This window comes from Sceloporus occidentalis, unplaced genomic scaffold, assembly GCF_023333645.1.
Source record: "Sceloporus occidentalis isolate IW3139 unplaced genomic scaffold, rSceOcc1.0.p SCAF_5, whole genome shotgun sequence".
NCBI classification, from domain to species: Eukaryota; Metazoa; Chordata; class Lepidosauria; order Squamata; family Phrynosomatidae; genus Sceloporus; species Sceloporus occidentalis.
Genome location: NW_028316985.1, coordinates 182,305,935 through 182,314,376, shown reverse-complemented (window position 1 = coordinate 182,314,376; position 8,442 = coordinate 182,305,935).

The following is an 8,442-nucleotide window of genomic DNA, read 5'->3' as shown; positions in this document are numbered from 1 at the left end:
GTCCAAGCATGCAGAACGGGTGGATGCTAAAGACCCTTCCTCATTACACCAGTGCCTTGGCCCTGGCTGCATCCAGGCTGCACGGGCCAACTCCAAGTACTGCTCTGATGAATGTGGCATGAAACTGGCAGCCAAGTAAGAGACTGCATTGTAAACTGCATTGATCAGATGAAAGAAAAGGAGAAAGACTTGGGAAGAGACAGAATTCTTCTTTATTATTTTTAGTAATCAGCATTATTGTTGATGCTTGGCAAAATGGAAGGAAGTAGGAAAAGAGATATGTTGGACTACAGGTGGATTGATTCAGTCAAGGAAGTCATGGTCCTGAGTTTGCAGACCTCATCTTTGATGACCGGGGCTCTTGGATGTCTCTCATACATAGGGTCATCATAAATTGAAGTTGATTGATGACAAATAAGGACAAGAAATGAATTGGGAAGGAATCAGAGCTCAATGGGCACAAGCTTTGCATACAGAAGGTCAATGTTCAGTCCCTGAGATCACTAGTTAAAAAGCTCTGGTGGCAAATGGTGACAAATATTTCTTCTAGATGGTATGAAATGTTACACAATGGGCAAGGGCAAGATCAGCTGGGGCCGGTTACTAGGGTGATGAATCTGTTCCAAGTTTTATGCCAGATTTTAACACACCTATCCATGGTGCTAAACCCATTTTGTCAATAAGCCTCAACACTCTTCTTGGCTCCTCTAAACTTTAGAGTTGATTCACTGTCTACTGATAAAAAGCCAACAGCCACAACTGGAAGAGATGGTCTGACTCAATAGAAGTCTGCTCCCTCTGTTCTTATGAATGGTGCTTGTGTTAAAAATGTTCTGTTATATGAGGGCCAAGTGTATTCCAGAAGAGAAAATGTTATTTTTGGACTATAACTCCCAGAATCTCTGAGTTGCCATGACCAGTTGCCATGCTGGTTGGGGTATTCTGGCTCCCAAAAGTAACATTTCTAAATTCTGGCATGTCCCCCACATCTTGTTTTCAAGGCTGGTGGCCTATAACTGTTTTACAGTTTTATATAATGGTACTTTCATGGCCTTGTACCACTTCCGAAACTTGCTGATGCATTTCTGTTTTCACTTGTTGGGGAATTTTGACATGTGGGAGGCTTTAAACAAGAGATCTCTTGCAAGTCCTGAAGTGGAACAGTCCCATGAGAAGACATTGCCACAAAACCACCTGGAGAGGGGAGGCGATCTCAGAACTAATTGGCTTGATCTGAATTCCTGAGGACTAGACAGAACTGATAATACCATGAAAGCATCAGAGATACTTCTCAAGGCCATGGGAAAGACAGAGATCTAAGAACAGACTAGACATGTTAGTGTCCACTGGTATGAGAGAAAGCAAACAAAACTAATCTCAGTTTCACAGAACACCAGATGTTACTAACTGAGCTTTGGACAATCAGTGATGCAGATTCTAACCAAGAATCTGGCAAATCTACATGTTCCAAGCAATGTAACTTTGTGTAATTGTGCTGTCAGGATCCTACCTATGGTGGGAGATCATTTAGATGTTTCATCGTGGTTCTTTGTCATTGTTATAGTTGCCGCTGCTGTTTTATTCATTTATATCCTGCTCTCCTTTCTCTACTGGGACTTAAGGTGTCTTAATAAAATATTAAAATCAATGCTGATTAAAAAACATTCAAAACTTCGGTAAAAGTATATAAAAAGTTATCTTAAAATTCAATTAAATATTCTATAGAATTAAAACCATTTCAAATAAATTAAAATCAGAAGATTAAAAATCAAGAAGACAGCACAGAATTAAAAGCCGTCTAGGAACAGCTATTGAAAAGCCCCTCTCCCTTGTTCCCACTAAGTGTGCCTGTGAAGGTAGTGGGGCTGACAGAAGGGTCTCCTCAAACCTCTTAGAGATCGAACAGGTTACCATTAAAAAGCTGTGCACATGGGGATTATGCTGTGTGGCTATGCACAGATGTGGCAAAGGAGCTGCCTGCTTAATTCTTCATGGGAAGGATTTTAAAGCCAGGTAAGCATATTAACTATGCCCATGAATGTCATTCTTTGCATACACATAGGCTTGTGAATATATCTTATGCTAAGACAGCCCAAGGACCATTTTGTTCTGTACTGTCCAGTCTTATAACAGATGTTCTTCAGGTCATGGGAAGGTATCCTTTTCAGTCCTGCTTTCTCTGCTCCTTTGATATGAAGATTCCAGGGCCTGTACTTGGGATCTATTCCATGCCAACTGAGGTTCTGCTTTTGATTTTAATATTTTATAAGACACCTTTCACCATTTCTCACTTGATCAGGAGAACCTACAGTATGCTTAAATGGACTTGATCCCAAATCAATAAGCATCAGATGAAGTTGGGATGCTGTGAGCCTAACCAAGCTGCTTGAAAGTAATCACTGATGTTCTCATTTCCAACTTATGGTGACCCTAACACAACCCTCTTGTGGGCTTTTTGTTTGTTTTGTCAATATTTGTGAAGGAGGTTTGTCTTTGCCTTCCTCTGAGGCTGAGAGTTTGATTTGCTCAAAGTCATCCAGTGGGTTTCCATGGCTGAGCAAACGATTCAAACCCTGGTCTCCAAAGTCATAGTCCAGTGCTCAAACTACTATGCCATGCTGGCTCATATGTAAAATACCAGGTTATTTATTAATCCACTTCCCCAACTGGGCCCAAAAGTATTCCCAATTGCCACCAAATATTTTTTTTTCTTCCCTAAAAGCAGGATGTGCTGTAAACAGAGCTTGTCCTTTGAATATATTCCAGATTTTCCAAACCACTCTCTTAATAACAAACAAAGGGTGGATCTTTTTATGTGCTGTACATGTCTGACAACTGCACGAAGGACCACACACTAAAGGGAGGAAACAAAGCAAACCTCAGTGAAAGAAGGACAGCATGATTTCTCTGGGTTGGGAGAAAAAGCATCCATAAAAATTCTTTTCCCAAAAAGTCTGTACATGAGGGTCAAATATATACTAAAACAGAACTCTGCCTTTGCAGAAAGCTTCGTAAAAGAGAACAGATGCTATCCACATGTGCACTCAGCCTCCCCATGTTCACTTCACAGAATGTCCCCTGTGTTCAACTGGGCTTACTCTCTGGTAAACTTAGTATATAGGACTGAAACCTCATTAATTCAGAACTCAGGATTCAGCTTTCTAGAAAGGGGGTGCAGAAGCATTTTGAAACCTAAATGAGGCTGGAGGGCTCCCCTGAATTTCATCTACCACTTGCCTCCTAGCTACTGCATATACAAGCTAAGACAAGGCCATGACTGCTTAGAGTGACATGTTGTTCTGAGCCAGATGATGAGGAACAGAATGACAGCATGCATGCTGAAGGAGCAAGAATGCTAGACCTCAGCTTGTTGGTGATTTCACATAGGCTGCTTGTTTTAAATGGCTTGTGAGATTTGATAGGTTTACTGTCACATGCTAGACTCCTAATGCTATTATTTGTCAGGCTGAAGCCTTTTGACAGCAGTGCAGTTGCAAATGAAACAAGAAAGGACTTGATTAGGTATCTAGCTCCAAAGACCTCACTCTCATTGAGATGGCAAACCTGTGCCCAGGCTGTGTTCTTTCAGATTGCTCATGGAAACAGACAGTCTTCCATGCAAAGATACATTATCACTTCTGTTTTGATATTTATTTTTAAAGTATCAAGGAGAAGCTCATTTTGTGTATGGCATGGTTTTAATTTTTCTCTTGTTTTCTATTTCCTTCCTTCCTTCTTTTTTTGGATAGAAGAACATTGCTTCAGTTTCTCACTGCCAGAAGGGCTGTCACCAGATTGGTGTAGTGGTTTGAGTGTTGGACTATGACTCTAGGAACCAGGATTCAATTCCTGCTTGGCCATGAAACCCACTGGGTGATCCTAGGTAAGTCATACACTCTCAGCCTCAGGGGAAGACAAAGGCAAACCTCCTCTGAACAAATCTTGCCAAGAAAATCCTATGATAGGGTCACCTTACGGTCACCATAGGTCAGAAATGACTTGCAGGCATGCAACACACACATCACAGTAACATTATGTTGTACAGGAGAGTGTTCTAGCCAGATTTGCACATTTAATGTGCTCTAAGTCAGTGTTTACCAGGCTATTTGATGTAGAGAACCAGCAATTATTTTCTTCCAGTGTAGCAGGGACCAGTACCCTATCCGTGGCCATTGGTTACAATTATTTCTTTCTTTCATGGAAACTCTCTATGGAACAGTGGGAGATGGTTTGTGGACTGGCACAAGTCTCTTACTGCCATTTGGAGTAGGTAATGTCTTTTCTCATGGATTGGCAAGAGGGAGTGTACTTCCTTGAAATATGGATGAATATCTCAGCTCCATGCTGTGATTTGTATGTACACATCTGAGAGGGCTGATGTGCTCCATTCTGTTGTTTTGTCTCCTATTCTGTATTCAATGGTACAAATAGAATGACAAAGAATAAAGTAAAAGCAAAAGAGGTGGCTTCTATGGAAGAAATTATATGCAAAAGTGGTATTAACAAGACTTCAACCTCCAGAAGCTAGTGGGAGAACATTTTTGTAGCTAAGAATACTCTGCTGCTGACCTCAAAGTCACACAAGCATTACTAAACAAACTTAAAGTAGGGCTCTGGCATGAAGCTACTGAATTAGAATTTATTAGTGAATATGGTTCAACAGAATTCACTCAGTTAAGGTTGCAATTATTGACCCCACCAGGAAAAACATTTGTCCCTCTTAAAGTGTTCATTTGGCATAGCAAAAAGAGAGTACTGTGACCAGCGACTGCTACTTTGAATGGAATTGTTCTTATTTTGTATGTATTTGGATCTTGTGAAAGACCTAATGCTACCTTTTCAGTAACCTTTTAGCTCTATTGTTTGCAAACTTTTTCCTTCCCCCTCCTCCACCCCACTAAATGCTACAACAAATCTACTATCTTTAAAAGTGCACTCCTATATATTTCCCTGGGAGCAGGTTCCATTGAAATCAATAGGAGATAATTATGAATAGAAATGCATAAGATTGAATTGGAAAGATGACAGCAAAGGCCCAAAGATACTAAAGATATGGGAGGTCAGCAGTGTGAAAGAGCAAATTGTATAACCATAGATGGGCATAAATGCTTTAAAAAACATATCAAGCAAGTATAGAGTTTGGGATCAGATACAGAATTAAGCATACTAAGAATACCAGCTTTTTCTTGATCTGTTAGATTACAGAGTTTGGAAGCACTTAGAACCATGCCCCATTCCCACTGGCGGGCTTGATCCTGAAGGAACTGGGAAGATTGGGGGGGGGGGGGGGGCCTCCCGAATCTCTCCGTTAGTAAGTGCCCACTACAAGAAGATGGGCATTTTAACCCGAATGTTTTCTTCAGAAATCGGGGTTTACCATGAAGGTGCCTGTTGTCAATCAAGTGATCGTCATAGGTGATGTTTGCAGCACTCATTGGGGCATCGGAAGTGTGCTTTCCCCTCTCCTTTTTTTAAAGAGCCAGGCACAAAATGCACCAAAATGCGCACTTTTTGTCAAATTTAAAAACCTCTTTGTGTGTGTGTGTGTGTGTGTGTGTGTGTTGTGGGCATTTTCAACCCCAAAATGCAAGCTAATGAATCCTGTATCCCCCCTCCTTGCCACCTCAGAATGCCTCTTACACATGTAATAATAATAATAATAATAATAATAATAATAATAATAAATTCCTCACCTTGGAAATGCCAGAAAAGGATGCGATTGCCATGCATTTATTTTTTGCTCTTAAAAGCAATTCAGGGCTACCCCTGAATTCCTTAGAGACAGTAGCAAAAGCATGTATCATTTTGCCAATTGGCCAAATTGACAGGAGCAACAATGTAACATTTGAATTGTAATATTCCATTGGCAAGTCTTGCCCATTGTAACATTTCCCCTTTGCTGGGAGCGAGCAAATGAAAGAGAAATTGAACCAGCAGCAGCTACCCATCTTCTATCCATCTATATATCTGCCTGAAGCAAAAAAAACATGCGCATATTTTGTCAAAATTAATTTTAAAAAATAAAAAAGGGGGGGAAGGTGCCTGATGGGGGCTCCGTTCGTGCCCTGCCTTTGACTTGACCTGACCCTTTTCCTCCTGCTAGAGGAGCTTTGCCATTGCCTTCCACTGAGGCTGAGAGAGAGTGACCTGTCAGTTCCAACTGGCCCATGGAATCAATTGGGAATAAAAGGGAAATGCAGCGCAGGCATTCTGACTGTAGCATCCTCATATAACACTAATAATAATAATAATAATAATAATAATAATAATCCAGGAGCAAGAGGAAATAAAGCACAAGCAAGCACACAGACATGTCACCCAAAAAATCATGCACATAAATTCTCAAAAATAAAAGCCTGATTTTACAGCCTGATTTCCCTACATCCCTCCTCTGGCTTGGCCCCGCAGCCCAATTTCCCTTGGCAATCCTCCTCCTCCTCTTTCCTTCTGACTCTCCCCTCCCTCTGGGAGCTGCCCTGGCTCCTTCATCCTCCTCCTCCTGCTCCATTTTAGAATGCCCTCCATGGCTCCCTTCTCCCCGCGGCTCCCTCCTCCTCCTCCTCCTCCTCCTCCTCCTCCTCCTCCTCCATCACTTTCTCCACTATCCCCTCCCTCTGATAGCCCTTTGCAGCCCTGTCAGTCACCCTGATTTCCCCTTTTTGCCTCCTTTCACCCTTTCCTCTAGATTCCCCTTTTTCCTTCAGCTCTTTTCTCATCCTCCTCCTCCCCCTCCCCTCCAATGAGGGGAGAGAATGCTCTGACTTCTGCCTGTCCTCTGACATTAATCCCTCCCTGAATTTGCCCTGATCATGATCAATGTCAAGTTCATATTTCGTGGAACCCGGGTCTTTTCAGAAAAGACAGATTTTAGCCCGAATCTGGATAGCCCGCACTAAGGGGCATTTCCTTGTGCAAGCCTCAACATGGATTGTGACAGAATCAGGCCCAATATGAACTTCACATGGAAGAATCGATTTCAAAACCGGGTTAAAAGGTAGTATGAATGGCCCCCAAGATCACTAAAACATATTTTCAACTAAATGTGCTTCAGATTGTGATGAAAGATGAATTATCATTTTAGATATGTGAACAACACCATCTTACCAGCAGAAAACTTCACAGACTGGGAACAATTACTGAGAAAGGTCAAGGAAGAAAGTACAAAGGCAGGCTTGTTGCTGAATATAAAGAAAACAAAAATAATGACCATGGAAGAAATATATAAGTTCAACCTAGACAATGAGGAAATCAAAATAGTTAAAGAGTGCCCTTACCTAGGATCAAACATTGATCAGAATGGTGACTGCAGCCAAGAAATAAGAAGATGAGTAGGAATGGGAAGGGCAGAATGAAAGAGCTAGAAAATATGCTAAAGAGTACAACTGAGCACTAAAGTTAAAATAGTCAAAGCCATTGTATTCCACATTGCCATGTATGGACCCGAGAGCTGGACAGTGAAAAAAGTGGATAAGAAAATCACCTCATTCTAAATGTGTTGCTGGAGGAGAGTGCTGAGAATACCGCAGATGCCCCCAAAAGACAAACAAATGGGTCCTGGAACAGATCAAGCCTGAAATGTCCCTGGAAGCCAAGATGATGAAACTGAGGTTGTCATATCACGAGAAGACACAAGTCATTAGGAAACACAATACAGTGTGCCTGCATCATATGCAGGTGCATCATAAGCCGTGCCAGAAAAACTTCTCCCACGCGCCGGAAGAAGCAATGGTAGAATTCAAAGATATAGCCATGTTAGTCTGTAGAATCAGTACACAGAGAGATCTTGTAGCACCTTTGAGACTAACTGAAAGAAAGAAATTGGCAGCATGAGCTTTTCTAGACTTCAGTCTACTTCCTCAGGTGCTTCCACTCCACCAAATGCTTCTGAGAAAGTAGACTGAAGTTTACTGAAGCTCATGCTGCCAATTTCCTTCTTTTGGTTAGTCTCAAAGGTGCTACAAGAAGCAAAACTGTTTATGCAAATAAATAAATATGTGCACTTTCAATTTGTTTGCATAATGAAATATCATGAATGGGTATTCCACTGTTTTGTTACGAGCAGCCTCCCGAGCGAAAAACAACTGCCCAGTAGCAGCAACGGAAAATAATACAAGTGCGTCATCATGATCTGTGGGAGCTGGAAAAGACTACCCTCTGGCTTCGCAAACTTAATAAATGTTGCTTTTTCAACCATTCCAAAGCAGAGATGCTGTGAGCTAAGGGATGCAGCTACCGTTTCCTGTAACAAACACAAGGAAGAAATTTGTTTCAATTTCTGTGCAGTGGTAATCAAAGGACAGCAAGGTTTGTTACCATCTAAGTATGTCGACATGCCAGAGAGAATCATCATTCTTTCAACTGCTTCCCACACCCTCTCAAGCCCATAACTGTCTGGGGAATGTGGGGACAGACAAGAAAATTGTATTTCAGCTTTAAAACTGC